This window comes from Anopheles coluzzii, chromosome 2 (genome assembly GCF_943734685.1).
Source record: "Anopheles coluzzii chromosome 2, AcolN3, whole genome shotgun sequence".
In the NCBI taxonomy this organism is placed as follows: Eukaryota; Metazoa; Arthropoda; class Insecta; order Diptera; family Culicidae; genus Anopheles; species Anopheles coluzzii.
In genome coordinates, this window is record NC_064670.1 from 54,139,418 (window position 1) to 54,159,665 (window position 20,248).

Sequence of the window (20,248 nt, forward strand, 5' to 3'; positions counted from 1 at the left end):
TGCAACTTTGCTTTGTTAGCCCTTGCTTAACTCTTGCACTCACACTTTTCTACAGTGTCTTACATGCCCTGTATTCAATGCTGTTCATTTGTAGAGAAAATATATCCTACTGAATCCAGTTGCAACCAGTTACTCAACAGCTATTCGTATCACGAGTGTGAGTTTACATCCCATTGGATAAGTTCCCATATTTTATTTTGTGCTGTGTTTATTATCAGCACCAATAGCAGCAACCTGTTCACCTACCACCCCAGCTTGATGCTCTTTTCTACGCAAGTGGAAGGAATTGTCGAATTGAATAAAAAATCGTTAATATGCTCTCAACTAGGAATATAGAGAGTGATACCGACCATCGGCCAGTTTTTTTTATGAAACTGTAGACCTTTTCACTGGGACACACTTTCCCGTGTTTCCTCGCTTCCGCGAGATGTAGATGCAAGCTAGTTTTTTTCCTGCAAAACGTAATTCCTTGCCTTTCGTGTAGCACCTTTGCCCGAACGTGAAAGTTGTGGGCTTATCTTATGTTTCCTCCCGCTGCCTTCGCTAATTACAAGTTTTATCGCATGTGCGAAAGCGATCGGAAAGGGAAATGGTGTGAGGGGTTCCCCAGACTCAACCGAGACGTCTAGAGAAAACCCTTGAAGGAGAAAGAAAAGTAAAAAGTTCAAGACGCAACATCTAAACTAAGCCGTTGACCCGTTCCGATCAACTTTGTCCGGTTTGTCCAGACCACCACCAATCACCCGACATCGATCAATCGATCTACTCGATCACGTATCATCCCACTGGTGAGGAACGAGCACCTCAGTGGTGGTAGGTGATCTACTAAACCGATATCGATTAATTACGGTGTGGTAGGCATCGCCCGCGGGCAGCCACAATACACGATCACGCCTCATCTCAACAGAAAAGCGTACCTAACTGTCAACACTTTCGAAACTAGTTTTCTCTAAGGAGAGAACTACAAAAAAACCTATGTGCTTTTGTCAACATAAGATGTCTGGCAAAAAAATAAAACGGAATTCTATCTTGATAGTACCTTTCGCATATCTATTGTAGTAATTATTTGCAACAAAGCGATTCAGTTTGCAGCAGTTTGAAAATTGTATATCTTCAAAAAGATTACTGTACAACTGTAGTTTGGGAAACACTCACATATTCCGAACATGATATTGCAAGTCACGTACCAGAAAATAAGTATAACTATAAATATTAAAAGCGAATCCCAATGACCCATCACGAGCAACTTATCAAGTTCATCTATCATAATTGTCAGGTAGACCCGTAGAAACGCCATACGACCACAATTTAGATATGGTCGTGAAATCTTAATGGAAATACTTTCTCACTTTTTGTAGGTAGCTAGTTCAACTGTTAAGGGGAAAAGGCCTAAATAGTCATGATCGGCCGGATATCCTTGGATTATACATATTAGCGGGCCGTTCTGGTGGTACAGTCGTCAACTCGTATGACATAACATGCCCGTCATGAGTTCAACTCCCGAATAGACCGTGCCCCCATACGTAGGACTGACTATCCTGCTATGGTAACAATAAGTCACTGAAAGCCAAGCTCACTTCACTAGTGGGTACTGGCAGGCCTTTACCGACATTGGGTGTTGTGCCAAAGAAGAAGAACAAGATACATATTAGCAGCCGGGAGTATGATATTTAATGCATTATCGGTACACTACGCTTCAACTGAATAGTCCAGATATAAATACAGTCTATCAACTCACTTCCTGACTTTACTAAACAGATGGCGCATTAATAAAGTTCGATACTAAGACTACTTGGACTTGACATTCAAAACAAATCATGGTTTAGGACGTTACTACCACCAGTGGCCATAGATGGTCAATCCTTAGAACTGCATATAGCAACGCGTAGCCGCGTGCTGACAGTTTCAATGCGATCAACAAAATAAGATTCCATTAGTGTGGTACTTTAATTGCTCGTGACACTAAACGATGTCAAGGAAAAACCAACATCAGTCCTTGAAGAGTTCTAGACATCAGTCCGATGATTATAATAATAATGAGAATTATGAACGAAAATAGGTATAACTGGTAAGTAAAAATGAAAAGGTGTAGTAATTAATCAAATATTGTCTAAAACATCAATCCTACTGTCTTTATTAATCCCCTGAAGCATTTTTATGGAAATAAATCTATTCAACGTCTTCATACCAAAAGTACGTGGTCGACACATACAATAGCTTGGTAAAGTATAAATCATTAGGCACGCTGGCATACTTTAGTAAGACCGCAAGAGAATTAAAAATTGACAGCAGCTCGTATAACAGACTAAATATTTTTATCTCTCCGTCGGTTGCTGCTGATTGAAATGATGGTTGATAATGTTAAGTCTATGGGCGGATAACTACGCTTCCGCTGGCGTACAAACGTTTGCGGCAAAACTAACAACCAATTCATTGCGGATGAATTAGTACTATTGAACTAAAGGGTTGTGTGAGCGCGAACGGTAGAAGTCTACCACCCTTAACTACCATCGGCCTTTCTTAAGGGCCGCCTAGAGGGAAGCATCAATTTGCGCACGATTGGACTCGCGTGCGTTTGGCACGAAGTACACAGCCACATGAGAAGGAGAATTGAAGGGTAGTCTCCAGCTTCTGAGCGGTGCTAAACGATCGCAAAAGATCAGCGCAAGGTGCCGCTCGAATGTTCAACCAGGAGGAGCAGAATGGGGAGGTCACTCGAACCGGTTTCGACGATCCGGACCAGCTTCTCGCAGTAACCGGATGGATGGGAACATATATAGGTGAAACCGTAATTTCAAGCATGAATTCGCTACAGCCCCTCTCCAACATCTTTTCTTGTACCGGTCAACAGACCAGACTGAAAGGGTCTATGCCGCACCTAGTCCTATGACATGGGACCAAACAAACAAGCTATTCTCCAGTAGTTTGCTTACTTTACTCTTCAACATTTAAATTATTTCACCCTTCCAAGATTATTTATCAAAAGGGAACTTTATGGTGCATCACAAAAGCCTCTGAACTGTACGGGTTTTTTTATTTCGTTTTTTTTTTTTTATAAAAGTCAAGATTTAAAGCTGAAGGCTTACGTTAGTGTGAACTTTACACAACACACAACAGGGGAACTTTGTATTCCCAACTAAACACTCCTGCACAGGGAATTCCAGTCAATGTGCTAGACAACAAACCTGTTTCAGTCTGCGATCTAAGCTTGGTGCAACGCGATCGAAAGTAAAAGGGAATCGGTCATAGCAAAACGTACGTCAATCTCCGTGCACCTTTTCTCTACTTCTGTTTTCCGATCCAAAGCAAATTGCGAAACTAATCGCACACGATCGGTGATGTAGTGGGATAGGTTTGAAATTTCAGTCATTTAAATCTATCCACAGGCCAATGATGTACTTACTGCACCTGAGTATAGTTCTAGAAATTGGCAACATCAACCTTAGTTGCTCTTCATTTCGTCGCAATAATACTAACAAAACCCAAAACAACATTGCTTAGCTCGTTGGTATAAAAACGATTTATCCTTTTGTCCCTAACCACTAAATAAAGGAACATCATGGAATGTAGGAGGACACATTACAGAGCGATCCATATACAGCAATTATCCGCAGTAAGCGATACTCGATATACGCGAATTCGCAGTACGCGATTCCTCTAAATTTGACAGCTCCATGTGTTTTTTGCAAATATTTTAATTTTTTGAAATATTTTAAGCTTTTTTTGAATTTCCTTAATGTTTTAATGCATTTTGCATTAAATTTGGGCAAAAGATACCTGTTTTATGACAAAAAACTTTAATGCAAAACACTGTGTCGATATTTTTCAACCCTTGATCCGGTAGTGTAAACTATTTTTCCATAGGAATCCGCTATACGCGAAAACTCGAGATACGCTATTGCGCTCGGTCCCGTACGATAGCGTATATCGGATAATGACTGTATTACCAAGGTAATCCCGTTTTTTATGGATATGACTGTAACTCAGATAAATCGAGATAGTATCACATTAATAATCCATTTCACAACACCTAAAAATGTGAATGCTCGTCTCGTTCAGCATTTACAGAGGTAGTGAAACAGGAGTTTCCTTAGGAAATCATAAGGAATAAATCCGAAAGGAATCCGGAATAAATTTTGCAAAACAATATTTTTTTCGGGCGCTACGTAACGGAATGGCATCATTTAACGTTTAAACCTTTTGGAAAAGACCAGATAACATTGGAGACTAGAACTAATAACTTAATTATTTATAATTGATCCACGCATTTTAGTGCACTATAAACTCAGTTGGTAAAAAGTACTCAACGAGGCACTTTCATTTATTTAAGTTAAAATCGAATTAACAAGTGACAGGTTGGAGAGATCATGTTTCATCTCATGGTCTGCAATACCAACCAAAGTTTGCATTACAACACCGACATCAGCCAACACATCTACAGGACCACAGTTCAAAGCACACAAATTTGACATCCAACGAGGCATTCTTTCAACCTTTTCGTCGCTGATGTTGCAGAGTAGCATTGCGAGCGCCAATCGCTCTCGTTCTCTCTCGGTCTACGTCATTATATTTCACCTTCGATAGATTAGAGTTGGATGATATTTCAGTTTCCACACTTCATGCACTACATTTTGTCAGATTCTTGTATCGATATCATTCAAACTCGTGTACCAGCAGTGCTCTCCAGGATTTCGAAGCACTTTGCTGCCCAACACAACATTGAATGAAGCTGATTTTTTATTCTGCTGATGATCACTTCCTGTGGCTTCACTGAGTATTTCACGCTACATTGTGATCCTTTTTATCCACAGCCATTGTTTGATCTTCGAGCAAGATGTTTGGCGATCTTTGTGGAAGGATACAACTAGAGAATTGGAATATATATACATATCATAGCACGCATATATAAAATCCACAGGTCTGTAGAGCAAAAAAAAACGAAGCAATTCATTCCTTTTTGAGCTACTTAAAATTGGACGACGTCGGGCAACGCGAAGCTTTAAATACGTTATGTGATGTGACCTGAATCGATAATTAATGTTTGCTCGACGAATTGGACACGGTTTTAGATTCGTACGGTTGAGCTTGACTACCGAAGAAGGAGTGTACGCGTACTAAAGATTGATTTGAGCTAACCTTGAACCATACCGACACCATCATAGTAAGCAATGGAAACACAACTTAAACGAAAAGCGTTTAAGGTATCGTTGAACTAAAGGTGTAGGACAGATTGAACATACACACACATACTCGAATAGTTAGTCTTCTATGCCAGAACCAAAATACTCCTCTAATGATCACCAACGCTTCACAGCGGAGATAATGATTCTAACGATGGCGTGCATGGAATCCCAGGAAAGACTGTTTCCTCCGTCATATGAAATAATGGGTATTGATTTTAATGCTACCACAGTCAGCAAATGCATGCTACACCACCGTGAAGGAATTATCTATCCTATTCGACTACATGACTGAACAGTCAACTCTTGCGTGTTGTAAGACTCCCAATTTCAAAGAATATTCTGAATGAATTAGAACTTCCTCTCTCATGGATCGCCAAATATGTTTACTGATAATGACACTAGAATGATTTTTTTGTTCCAGGAATTTTGTAGTCATTAAGCATAACAATCCACAATAATTCAGAGCAAATAATACTTTTAATTATCAATACGGCCGAAGGATGGATCTGAATCTGAAAGAAAAAGTTCTTTTTACCTTACTACGTTTGTGTATTTTATGCCATGAAGCTCTGTTAACAATTTGTTTTATCAAAATCTTAACCACTAGCATCACTTCAAATACAACCACACGCGTACTGTTTCGTTGCAGCACGGACAAAATGCTTATAACTTTTTATCGCATGTTCACCATTATGGTCAACGACCCTTTGACCTCTTCTCGTTTTACGAAAAATCCGTTAAATCGAACCAACATACGTGCGCGTTTACAACGGTATCGTTCAAAGAAGTGCAGCCAGTGGTCAGTTTTATGATACCGAACAAAAAAATTATAACCCACACCAACACAGAAGCGCTGATGCTGCTGCAGTTGTTAATCCTACCCAATCATAAAAGGCAAAAAAAGAATTCTCCCTGTTTAAGCCCAAAATGTCTGACAACCTGAACTGTTGGATGGGGAAACAGTTTCCCACCCAACCATCTGTCTGCCTTTAGGTACGCTGCATTGTTTGACGTCTTCGAAGGGCTTCCCATATTCTTCAGATCGTATACGATGGGGCTCAGCTAACCACTGCTGTCCATGCACCCAAAGAGTGCCCTTGAAGCTTTTGTATTCATGCTCGCCAATGGTCCCTGTGGAGACGTGCTTAAGAACGTAGCGAAGACCGAATACTTGCCGTGTTCGAATGCTTGCGTGTTGCAATGATATACGTATGGCAACTGTTCCTTTGGGTTTTTAGCCCTACCTTACCGACACTACAGCGATTTTATGCACATTTTTACGCTCCGTCGGATTTCGGCAGGATGTGCATTCGAGCTACCTCGAAACATAACGAAGCTCCATTTCTTTCTTGCCTTTTGTCCCTAATAGAGAAAGGATGAAAAAGGGTTGCTTCCAAAAAACTCTAGCAGTTTGCAAAGAGAAGTCTTGAAGATGTTTTGGGGTCATTCGCGCCCAAATATCTTCGAGACGCCTCGGGTGGATTTATAAAAAAGGCAACCCAATATTTAAGCAGACAAACGCCAAACACTGGTCAGAACTAGCTCAAGCAGTTTTCTGGAAGGTAAAGTTTTTTTTCTTAATATTTTTGCTTTTTTCGGCCCACATTTAAAGCGATATGATTTTTTTTATTTTTATTCTTTGCGTAACAGACAAAAACACCATCTTTGGGTTTATTTTTCCTGGAAATTCGGGTCCTTTTGTAATATAAACAACAAAAAAAACAATTTAGGAAAAAAAATAAAAGCATAAATACAAATAATTTAAATAGATGATAGATCATTTCAGTCAAGTAAATATATCCTTAGAATACCACCTTTCGAAACTAATTTCTCATTTGACGGTTTTATTTTCCATCTTTGGGACCATCCACAATACTAGCTAGTTTTTTTTTCATACGCAGTTTGACATGATTGTAAAAAAACGACCCAAAGGCCTAACGTTTACAGCATTGATTATATAGCCTGAAAAAATGTTAACTAACACTGAATTGTCACATGCTCTATCAGGGTAGTTCATGTATGATGCTGCAGCATATATGTTTTGTCAAGAGATGCTACAAAACAGTTTTAAATTATTATTATTTTTTAAATATAAGTATTACTACTCATTTTTAACAGAAAAATGATATGGAAAATACATTCAGAATAATGCACATTGTTCCAATGACTTCCGCTGACTGGATAACGAATAGCATACATAGAACATAGCGCCCAGTGAATAATGACGTGCGTGTTCGAAAGTGACTTGGAAAACCATGTAAGAAAGACAAACCAACAGAAACCCGAACAGAAGAGTTTGCAACGTAACAGAGGAAATAAATCGTTCGAGTAATAACTAGCCTGCATAAGGGTTTCGTTTCCTAACAGTATTGACGATTTTCGCTCAATTTTTTAAACAAGTGTCCCAATAACAATCGATTGGGTGAAAATCAATTGGATAAAATTGCAGATTGCTCCTTCAGTCAAACATTGCAAGATACCGCCTTGAAAAGAAATCAATTCAACAGCGTTCACACATCACATATCAAGCTAGAGTTAGTGTGAAACATAAGTGAGAAAATATCTACAACTCCAAGTCACAAAACAAGAAAAAATATATGCCATTGTTTGTTTTCGCGTACGCAATTGAACTGCTTCGTTTATTTTTCTTTACTTCCTTCATTTTGCGGCTCTCAAATAATCTCGCAGCAACCGAAACCATCGTGTGAGAAGAAGTTTTCCAAAAAGGCCATTAACTTCAACCTAACTAAGCGTATGTTAATGTACCAACAGAAAAAATAACCCCCCAACTTGGAGAATATGATTCCTTTAGTTCAAGTTGCTGTTCCTAGCCAGAGACTGGGACAAAGAAATGGAAATTATAAAAAGTGAAACTATGTTCACACATTTCATTATCTCAATCGGTTTGGGCGGGTATTCGACCCGTGCTTCCAACCGTGCACAACATTCAATGTCTGTCCCGGGCTGAGCGAAGCCGCCATTTGCCGCCTCCTTTCTCTCATTATTTGCCCATATTCCAACCACTTCTTCAGTAGGCCGACGGAAAACCGCCAGAAACACTACCCACGTCGTGATCTACATTTTATCGTCATTTTTTCCGTAACATTTCCAACACTTCAATTAAAAGGCTCCCGCAGGTTTTTACTACCGTCTGGGACTAGCGTCTGTGTAAGCACAATAAGCGGCACTATCTGTTGGGGAGGTTGGTTTTCGCGCCAATTGATGCGAACTTGCAACATCTACACATAGGGATGGGATACTAGTGGTTGATGATTCGCACATTTCGCTCTTTTTGCATTTATGTGTTAGTCACTCGTTAAGTAGACCTACATATCAAAGATTTTTTTTAACGGCTACAAATTTTGACCTATTCAACCGTTTCCACATTTGTATTACATTTATTATGTAATGGATACGGAAAAAGCACTAATGCTCTTGATCACCATAGAAAATTATCATCAATACTTGCAAATGTTATACTGCAATATATCTTATCTACCACCGTAGATCTCTGGTGGGAGAAACAGGAAAAACTTAGCACCATAATCAGTGATCGGAAGTACGTCTAATCGTAGTTCCGGTTCCATTTCAATACATACTACACTTCAATACTTCATTTTCGGAGTCATATGCCCACCCTGCGCAGTTTCCCTATTGGCACCAATCAAGTACTCTATGGCAAGTGTGCCAGGAACGCCTGTAAGGAAATGAAAATGCACCCGTAGCTGCACGGAAAGAAAATCAAATTTCCTACCTAGCTTGCTAATTTATCGACTAAATACTGACACACTTTCCATTGATGGGCGCTTTTCCATCTTCTGTCGGCATCCTCTTTCCACCTGATAGGCTGGACGTTTGTACATTGTTAATCAAAATATTCAGCGGCCCGTCTGCTGGAGTTTAATTAAAGAGCGAAAGGATGAAAGTTTGTTTTACCCACAGTCGCGATTGAAGTGACTGGAGCTTACTTACTAAACAGATCTAATTGGATTAATTAGCATTCTAAGGTAAGCTGATACATTTGAAAGAGATAAATTTGGCAAACAGCAGGAATCACCAGTAACTTTTAATAATTAGTTCATAAGGGAAGTTTAAAATACGAACATTTAAACCCCATTCATTTTTGCACAATAAATTATAAAACACAATACTAGTCATGTTCCAACGGACTGTCACTTGATACAATGTGACGATACAAAATCTAAATAAATCAAAGTAAATTAAATTTTCTATTTCTGTTTTTTATCTATTATTTATATAATTTTTTTATCTGTTATTTATCTATTGTGTAATAAGTAATGGTAGATGTAATTTAATGCGAATCTATGAAAATGGTATTATCTGGGAAAACAATAATTAATTGCCACGATTGGTGATTTTCGTTTACACCATGTGTAACAGCAGATAAAATTATACAAAAAGCATCTTTTTTTTTGCTTCTGCCAAAAAACAAAACATGTTGTTTTTTTTTTGTAAAAAATTACCACCGGCAGAAAGTACCGTACATTTGAAGTAAACTTTGTCATTTGCTCGACCGATGTTTATCTTTAAATCTTCATCAAAATTACGCTTTTAAATTTATTTTTACCTATTTTCGGTGTGTTTACAGGATTTACAGGATTTAGAATCATTTAATGGAATAGCTCAATCACTTAAGGAAACATATTCCATTATAGGATTGACATATTCCACGCTATTCGGGCATTTATCAATAGGAATAATGCATCACATAAATAAAAGAAATCACATCTTTGCAAATAAATTTGTTGAGTGTCCGGAAGGGTTACGACCAGTAATATGTCCCACATAAGAACTGTATCAACCTTCTAGGAGGAACAAGACAAAAACAACTTCAACACATATAGGGCGAAATTGAGGTCAAGATTGGGTCCGTCAGCGCGTGTGGGCTTGCCTTCCGGACATACCGACCTATTCAGCTCCTTTAAAAAAAATGCGCAGACCCAATTCCGACCGCCAGACGTTGTTAGTTCGACCAACATATCACGAACCCCTCAGGAAAGGGACAATCCGCTAAAATGCTCACGTCCCGTTTCACCGTCCCTTTGGCACCAATCCTGGCAAATTCTACCCTTTTTCCTAAGGGCAGCTTGCTAATGAAACACAATACATTTTTGTATACTGATTTGGGATTGACTTGTAAGCATCATGCCAAATCCGATAAAGACTTGCTGAAACGAGTGTGGCACTCAAATACTCTTTAAATATAAAATCATATAAGTTATGCGACATTCTACCACACTGTTTATTCCGTGTACGGTTATAATGTTGGTTATTTTTTCAGTTGTCTCTCTTGGCATTCTCCTTTGATACAAGGAGATCTGTTCTGAAATTTCTGTAGTCGGGCTTTCGCTTGTTTCGGGATTTTCGTTTTCCGCTTTTGCATTACAATTTGGCACAAAAGGAGAAGGAAGTTTATCTTGGTAAAAGGGCCCAATGGCTCCCTACTGAATATCATGGCATGTTTTTTATAAGCCACTGGCAACGATCCTAAAGGATTTTTGTGAAAATGCACTTCGGCAGAAAATGGAGTCATTCGTCTCTCTTTCCTTTGCTAACGTGCGGTCAAACATGGTAGTTCAACATACTGGCACGCAGTACACAAGCGAACGGCTCGAGACGTCGAAATCGTGAGCCAAGATTTACCTAATGACCATAATCACGATCCAAGTCACGCTTTTACTTTGATCCATTTTTGCCGTGGTTGATTTGAAGCGTTTGATGCACCAATTCACTTTGCCGATGCAGCCGGTATTGATTGCACGAGTAGGAGTGTGATAGCGAACTTCGGGCTTGGTTCGAAAATCGAACTATATTGGCAGTATGCCACCCCCAGAGGCTCTGCCGCTTTAAATGCTTCCTACGTCTATTTTTTGTGTTTCTTCCTTAAATTCATATCAGATTTGCTAAGGTGAAAATTACGATCAATCGTTGCCAGCTATATCCCCGCGGACGGTCGGTGGTCTTCATGATCACGTTTGCCTTCTTTCTACAGTTTGACCCTTGGGCAGCGTGTTAGACCACTGTATAGTAATGCAATGCTTGCCAATCTGTTGCTTGTGAACAGCCGACCGAACGAAGGGATGATCGACCAATAACAACATATTCCTTTCAATGCAATCCCAATGTGCCCCACCCACTCAGTTTGCCCGACAGGCTAATGTGTTAATGGCTAACTGAGAAGGATACAGTTGTTTCGTTTGAAATCGATAATTTACGCCTTCAAAAGTGGTACAAAATCGACCTACGATCTTGATCAGTGATCTTGCTCTATACTTTCAACGGGTTGAATGCAATGACCGCAGGGGTCACACTAGGTGTCAATAAACGAACAGTTTTATACCCTACCCTATTCACAATATTTCTAGTTAAAATAAATAAAAAAAAATTTGACATATGTAGTACTCACAATTGGAATGTCTTGAACTCTTGAGTTTAAGTTGTGAAAGCAGAAAAAATGCCATCATGTTTTAAATCCTTACCTGAAAGTAGAAAAGAATGATAATGATATTATTACTAACTAAATTTCATGGTTAATTGTTCATGTCATATAGATCGTTCATGTCATATAGAGAATATTCGTCAATGAATCGTTACCTTCACTAAGCTTCGATTATAAGTGCAAAATGGTTCATTCTAAAGCAAAAAATCGACATTTTTGTAATTTTAAACTCAACCAAATTACCAACACGGAAAAACCACAAAATACGCAACTGGTTTTAAAATTCGCAGCTCGATCAGGTTGGTTCATGCAATCATTGTTCTATCTTCTGCGCAATATTGCCCTCACTAACACAGCCGCAAAATGTCAGCATTATTATTATTATTTTTTTTTATATTTCAAAATGAAAATTTACCTACTGGCCTACATATGAATAGCTATTGAAAAGTAAATCAATAACTAAATGTTTGATGTTCCTAAAGACTCTACCCAAAATCTATACGTTGACTCACTGGAGTGACTATTGTGAGCGGCACTGTGTATATGTTAATCAACCAGCAGCAAACGTAATGTACAAGCAACAAATGCAATGAAAACCTACACATGCGGCATAAACGTTTGGCATCAAACATTTTCCAATTTGTACCGGTTATGTTAGTGTTTGTGCGAAAGATAAAATAAATGAAACGTAGAATGAGTACCATACAGAACACTTTCATCCGACTGCGGGTGAGTTAAAACATGCCTACTGCTTCGTTCTCAAATATCACCAATGGTAGAAATGTAAATGAATTCGTAGAATGAAACACACGTCCCAAGTTATTGTATTTTAATTTAAATGCAACTAAACCAGGTCAAACACAGCCACCATTTTAGCGTAGTAATGAAACGTAGTACGAGAATAGGTCATACGCAAATGAAAGCAACGCAAAATGATACTGGTAATAGAAGGAAAGTATTGCTTTTCGTTTTAAATTGTGCTACTAAAACAAACTACGATGAAAATAAAGTACAAATACCATAGAACTTTTCTTTTAGCAGCTCATTATACTAACAGTGTGCTTAACTACGTGACCTAAAAAACCACAGCAGGGTGTGTCTAATTATACAACAAGATGAACATCCAAAGACATTTAAATTGATGACGAAATGCTATAAAAAAGCAATCCTCGTATACGCAAAATCCCCCCTGTTGCGAGCACACACAAGACTCAGGGTGTATGGTTTTCGTACACAGTTACAACAAAACTCAGCAGAATATCATAAAGGCCACATCACTTTTTCTCATCTCTCAACAACCATAAAGCGGCACTGCAGATGTAGACCACGACCTGGAAGGGATACACACCATGAGCTTTTATTACACGTGCAACCAGGTGGCTAATTGGCAATCTTGCGCGGGAATTTATTGACAGATTGACACCGAAAATGCTCCGTCTATCTTCGGACAGGAAACAATACTGACCGAATTTTGAAAAACACCTTCGAACATTTATGACATGCTGATCGAATTTGGCACAGTGTAATATAAAATCGTGTTTTAATATAAGCCATTCTTGCCATTCTACAAAGAACGATTCTGCTATTTCTGGATTTGTACAAAATATAGCAATAAATCAAACACTAAGGAAATACAGAGCTCTGTATAATTTCCCTACGAATTAAAATTTCAATGATTGTCCTATCTGTTATAGTTATAACACCCCCAACCCCTCTTCCTTGCTTCTCCCATCGCCCTTCAAAAATAAGCTCTTAACAGTAGACAAGGAAACACGAGATAAAATTAATGAATATTTTTAAACTTAATGTGCGTAATGTGCCTAATACTTCTTTTACACTACATCCCACAATTGTACAAGCGCTCTAATAACCGGTTCGAGTTTACTTTCGCTGATCGACACCAACCGATGTGTGGGTTTGTCGATGGAAGCCTGCACCAAATCCTTCCGCCAAATGTCAAGCGATGAAACGCGAAAGCCGTAAGCCGTTTTCGTTGCTGCTGGGCTTCTCGGACGCAAGTGTCAAGTCACGCGCACTGCAGCCCACGAAAGTGAAAGTAGCAACAGCTACATCACGAACAAGGATCCAGCAGAAAAAGAAACGAAAATACTGTTTAGCTTTACCAGCGGCAACCCTCCAGGGAGGCTGATCGGTGATGCTTGAAAGTGCTCAGTTCAATGGCCGTTAATGCCTGCTCGTGACTATCATAGTCCCCGAATGCTAAAGCTTTGGTGATCCTATGATAGGAATTAACGCACATCCACGCTGCACGTCTAGGAAGTGCAGTCAATGCTATAAACGGAACGCTTTCGCTTTTCATTACAAAAATGGATATGCTGTTACAGTCACCGAACCTAACGCAGTTAGTATGAATGCATCCTTTCGTGAACATCTTGAATCTGACTAGAGCGCTCTACACTAACAATACGCTTAGTGACTTTGGTCGTTGTACCTCTTGCCATAACGGGTACCTCTTGCAGATCATTGAAGTTCAGGTCCCATGCACCAAACAATTCTGAATCACCAACTACTATGAAAGATTGCATAAATTGTCAACATTCAGTGGGATGACTAACAATCAAAAAGGCTGGTTTAAATTATTAAACGGCGTGCATTGTACTACTATATACTTCAACACCATTACACCAAAAATGTTTACACAGATGGTCGTTGAAAACAAGCACAAAACAAAATGAATTAGTCTATCTGTGAGCAGAAACAAAATAAATATGGTGTAATAATATAAACCGAGCTCGTATATTTTACATCTTTTACAGAGCCAAAAAGTTGAATTTGAATTCTAACGACTTTATTGCAAAATTAGGCTATTTTGTAGTTGACAAAATGGCCTGCATAAAACTATACAATACGGGTACATACACATGAAATGTATATTTCTTTAAAAGACAGGTAATATTTAAGCTATTATTGAAAAACATAGCATTTGAGGAATTTTAAAGAATAGGAATTATGAAAATCCACCAATTATACCTCCACTGGATAGCTCAACGCTCGGAAAGCTCCCAAAATGTGTAATTATCGCCTGTGTTTACACAATTTATTTTACTTCCTCCTGACCCAATCTTACCCAAAAGCGTTTCGGGAGGAAAGTGAAGACGATTTCCAAGCTATTTGGCCATTGATGAAGCCAATCCCAATGAGGGTGAGTTTGCTTAAGGTAATTTTTAAAACACTCTCAAGCCCTTGCCCTTGTTACTCTGTCGAGCGATTGCACACGAGACGAGCATAGGGTGATCGCATTACGCTCCGTAAACACCACAATGTCCCCTCTCCCCGCTACCGATCAGACTACGTCTTAAGGGAAAATACGGAAGTTATGTTCCGGTTACCTGATGGCCATGAACAAAAAAAGTAAAGCAGAAGAGGTGTCTAGAGCCATCCTAACCATGCTAAAACATTGCACTACTGCACAAAGCTACAATAAGGGAGACGAACCTACTTTGCACCACGGGTATCCCCCTTGTTTCATTCCGAGTTTCCATCCTCTCTCTTCCACTAACTGTCTGTTATTCCGCTCTTTCTATGTCACTTTCTTCTTTCTCTCGCTCGAGCACGCTGTAGACCGTAAACGGACTTTACGGAGGCACACCATCCTACCCAAACCCCTCCCGTCCCGTTTCCCTTCTCACTCTAGAGCACTGCAAATAAATATCGCACCATCATCCAGCCACAGTCGCAGCTTTCTTCTCCCTTTTTATACAACTGACATTGATGTCTGTTGCTCTGAGCAAACACAGCACTTCCGTGTGGCTTCAAGAATCAATCCGGAAGTATTCAATTTCATCTGCTGCATACTGAATTGAGGATAAAAGGAAAATAACGACGTAACTTGCAAACACAACGGATCTGGCAAGTGAAAATAGAAACTGGAATAGAAAATAATGAGTGTCCTCGAGACAAGAGTTAACTCCGAAAGCAACCGAGAAAACAATTTAAGCCATTAAACCCTTTTGCTTTTTGAGTTTTAAATGATAGGGGAAAATGCACTTTTGTGGAAATCGCATAATCCTTCACTAATTGAGAATGTTTTTTTTTTCATCTTTGCAGCACAGAGCAAGACTCTTTTGTTTGCTTTTCGATTTTTAAAGCCGAATGGACGAATGGCGCGAAAAATGGAATCGTTGCCAACAAAAAGTTTCACCATCACACATACAATAATCGGTCAGAAACCGGTCTCCGGAGGACCAACGTGCGAGGAAACTGGAAATCAATTAGCAAATAATTGTTTCCTTTTCACTCGAAGCGCCTGTGCTTAATCATCTTTTACTGAAAAGTGAACGATAACTATTTTCCCATCCATTTGCAGCCATCGTTCCCGTTGTCATTCATTGCTCACATACGCGATACTCTGTGTACTTCACATAAAAAAAAACTTTACAAAAATACAAAACAAGCTAAGCATGTGCAATTTACCCCAAAAAGCCAAAATGAGATAAATTTCGAATGATTTTCCCCCTTTAACTGCATTTTAAAATCAAATATTTCGTGTTAGAATTAAATTTTAACCAGGACTTTAAGCTCTAAGAACAAGAATGAAAACCACAACTCATAAAATACACATTAACCTTCATTGTACTACTGCTCATTAACAAATTTTTGAGCTATGTTCTCATCTTCTTATTATTTCTATATAAATAAAATAGCACCAAAGTTTGATCTCACATTCTGGGATCAAATTCACACACGTCACACATTTCCTTGCGGCAATCATCGTGTTACGGGGTGAACGTGTTGATGAACCCAGTTCCCACCGTGGCATTCACTGCTGTAACAGTAACACAGCTTAACTTTCATGCGCGTAGTGCAATCTTGCCCTTAAATGTCACCCAAACCGTGTGACGAGCGTTGATGATCATGACACCACAGCCAGCTAAGCTAGGGCGTGCTGCTGCTGTAGTTGTTAAACGATTTTCGACCCCAACCATAGACTATCGCCGAATTATACGGCGTGTTTATGGCATTTACCCCCTAAAACCGCCCAACAGGAAAATCAGTCCCACTGTTCCACATCTCACGATATCTGCATCCGCATGTCTGGCACAAAGAACAGCTAAGGTAAGGAGAACTCTACTGTATTTATTGGCTAATCAAACAGCATTTATTCGCAAGTGGGACGGGATGTTACTTTGGATCGGGAAATGGTTCAGTGCCTTACTTTCCTAAGGTCAGCGACAAGAAGCGGTTGTTAGCTAAAATACATTTTCGAGTGAGGTCGTTAAAATAAAAATCAATCTGTGACTGATCCGATCGTTACCCCGGTATCGCATGGTGCTTTCTTTTTCTAAGAATAAAGGCAAAAGTAATTTGTCGGTGCCTACCGAATCTACGTAAAAGCAAAGAGTCGGAACGATCATTTTCGAGCAATACCATTACGAATAGCACAATAAAAGGGTATTCCCAAATACAATTCAATGTTTTAGAAAGAGCTGCTTTCACAATACATTATGATAGAAAAGGATTTACAGATTTAACATCTCTCTTTTTTCCCTAATTTTCTATATTTATTTTTTTATTGACTTTCGTATTTTAGGTTTAGAATAGTCAGCTGGGTCCTTACAAGTTTTGACTTCAAAAGCATTTTATTAAGTCACGCATGGAAATCATTATCAGAATGGAAATATTCCTGACCGAAATCTCTTAAAAAGACGAACGCGGCGATGTTCCGCGTTTAATTCTGGATGATGGATTGGCAAAGAGACCGTGAGCGGTTTCCTCTTCACTCTTGCCGCAGGCCCAATCGAAGCAGATTTTTTTGCTTAATGTTGTGCTTTTTAAATGAAATTTATTGAACTGTAATCACCACAAACAGACATCAATGTCATTGATGTTTTCGAATGACTTCAAAGCAATTGCTTAGCTGATCTATACCACAAGTAATGCCCCAATTAGGCAGTCCTTGAACGAAACATAATCACCGTTTCAGAAACAGAAGATAGAAAAACGACACCAAGCAGTACACTACAATTGATCGGTTGCATGAAGCAACAGAACAAAACAAATTGCAACCGAAGTAATGTGATCGCCGCCGGTGAAGCTTGTACATTCAGTTCTCCATTCAGTTTTTGCGTCATTCCAAATCGTGAGACATGCTGCAAGAATAAAAAGGCCTTTCAATTTCCTAACCTTGCTCTGATTTTCTTTTCTTCGCTTTCAAAATACTACGAAATATGCTATGAAAAATCGAAACGTGTACCAAAAAGTATGCAAAAGATGGAGCAACGCTTCGAGCAAAAAAAAAAAGGAAACATCAGTTCCGGAATCCATATTGTACCCCTCTTGAGTAAATTGCTCTACTTTACCAAAATTGATTTTTTGTTTAAATTTTCATTTCATCCTCCCACTAGACGGAACGTTCACCTTAGGATGGAAAACCACCACATTTGAAACCCCAAGCTCTAGGAGAAGAAAGTCTACGTTCATTCGAAATGGAAAGCGCACGAAGAAAGACCTTCCTAGTTGCATGCAAAACCAATTCCAATAGATCGGCTTTCCTCTTGTCGATCCCGAGTGTTTACCATCGATCCAAGATGATTAGCAGAAGGCGAGGAAGATGGGGAAATGATTGGGAATTAAATCAAAACGCGCCGCAGTTATCAACGCAAAAGGTAATTACAATTTCTAGCGCGTCTGCAATGAACAATTCGTTCGAAAATTAGGAAAGCAAAAGTATACACATTTCGAAAGCTGTATCGAAATAAAAAATCACATCATTCCATTTCTCTCGCTTCGTTTCTCACTCTCTCACTCCCCCTCTTTCTCCTTTTAGTGAGTTACGAACTTGCGAGGATGCGAAAAACGCACCCATTTCTCCATGCAAACAGGGGTATAGCGAACACGATCGTCGGATTTCGATGAAATTGTCCATAAATAACGTAAATCCTCAGGGCCGTTCAAGCGTCCGTATCGAGTGCGCGAAAGGTAGGAGAAATCATTGAAAGTGAAACTAGCACCAAAGGAAGGTGATGTAGTAGTCGCGAACACCGATTTGACCCACCCCCGAGCAACAGCGACCGGATGTATAAAACCCGGACTTGCTCTCGCCAATGAACGGGGAGAGGCGACAGGCAGAAGAAAGTGTCGCGATGTACCAGACGCGACTAGAGAGCTGATGACGACTGCACACACTATATACGGCACGTAGAGAGGAACGAGAAACAACTCTCCGGTGGAAGTTTCCGGGCCGAAAAGTGAAAGCAGTTAGACCACAGGCGGTATAGTAGTAGTGGGGTTTCGGAAACATACGACCGGATCGTTAGGCCCTTTTTGCTGCCTTTTGAGTTTTGTTTTTCTCCGAACTCCATGCGGTCTCGGGTAAATGCTCCCAAATGCAGCAGGCAAGCTTGTCCTGCACACTAAAAGGTCATTAAACTTTGATAGAAAAAAGTACATTCAAGCATTTGTGAAGGATTCTCTGTATATTTCTATCACCAATGAACGAACTTAACCCGGGATTATTGTAATACGTTTCTGGACCTCCAATGAATCGCCGCAAACCGACCCACATTCCACTAAAATACATTCAAATAACAACCAACCACGAATCACTCACGAGATACCCCCGTTTGACAAACATTTCGATTGCCTTTCTTTCCGATACTGGGGTAATACACAATACTCATCAATGTGCTCAATAGCAACAAAAAAACTAAACTTTAGCCAGAACATATTTTATTTTGTCCACATCTCTGTACAACACATTCTATATGAGTACCTAGGAGAATTGTTTAGTTCTATTGTCGATTGTTTACTTCTAAACCAACTAATGGTTTTCACCATCACGATTAAGACCATCACGATCAAGATCATCAGTAGACATGTTGGTACCCGGTCCATTCAATTTTGTGTTAACATGTACTAGCCTTACTCAATGCTAACTCGTTGAAGCTTCATTTCATGCCCGTACGTGAAGCAGGATTATTTCCCAGCCGGTTGCGAATGAACCGTGATTTGTGACGTGCAAACAGCACACCATAGACTCCAGTACACCCATGGCGTTATTACATTCACCTAATGTTTATTTCATGAAATTCTCTTCATGCAAACCGATACTGACGCAGTTTATTGACAGCCATAAAAAAGGTCATATTATCATTACATAGAATTATTAACAACAAATCTTTCTATGATGTAAATAAATTGGAATTTTTTAAAGTCAAAATAAATATTATTTTATAGCATTTGTTTAATAATATGTATGCAATGGTAGACAATACATGAAACTATATCAGATCGGATAGAAAAACTCTCGCTTCTACTTGTTGAATAAGACATACGTTTTGTTACAACGATTGTGTCAAACGCAACAAAAAAGATGAAACGAATATTATAAAACCAATATGTATAAAACCAACAGAATACAAAAGCCTTGCACAACTGCAGTATCTCTTGTATAACGACAAAACAACGAACAAGTTCATAAACGAATGTAATAAAATTAGAGTCCATCAACATTACTGTCACATGTAACATTTTTCTAGTTTTAAGCTTTATTTCTACTCCAACCCATACGCAAATCATAATCGTCGGAACAGTATTACAGCGCTACTCTAAGTAGGTCCTACAAGTAGCTGCCTTTAACAGATAC

At 39.2% G+C, this 20,248-nt stretch overlaps 1 protein-coding gene across 5 annotated transcripts in view; it reads right to left on the minus strand.

Annotated features, from left to right (window-relative positions):
• Positions 1-20,248, minus strand: part of LOC120949680 (CCR4-NOT transcription complex subunit 6-like) — a 93,473-nt gene that overhangs the window by 40,570 nt on the left and 32,655 nt on the right. The window lies entirely within an intron of this gene.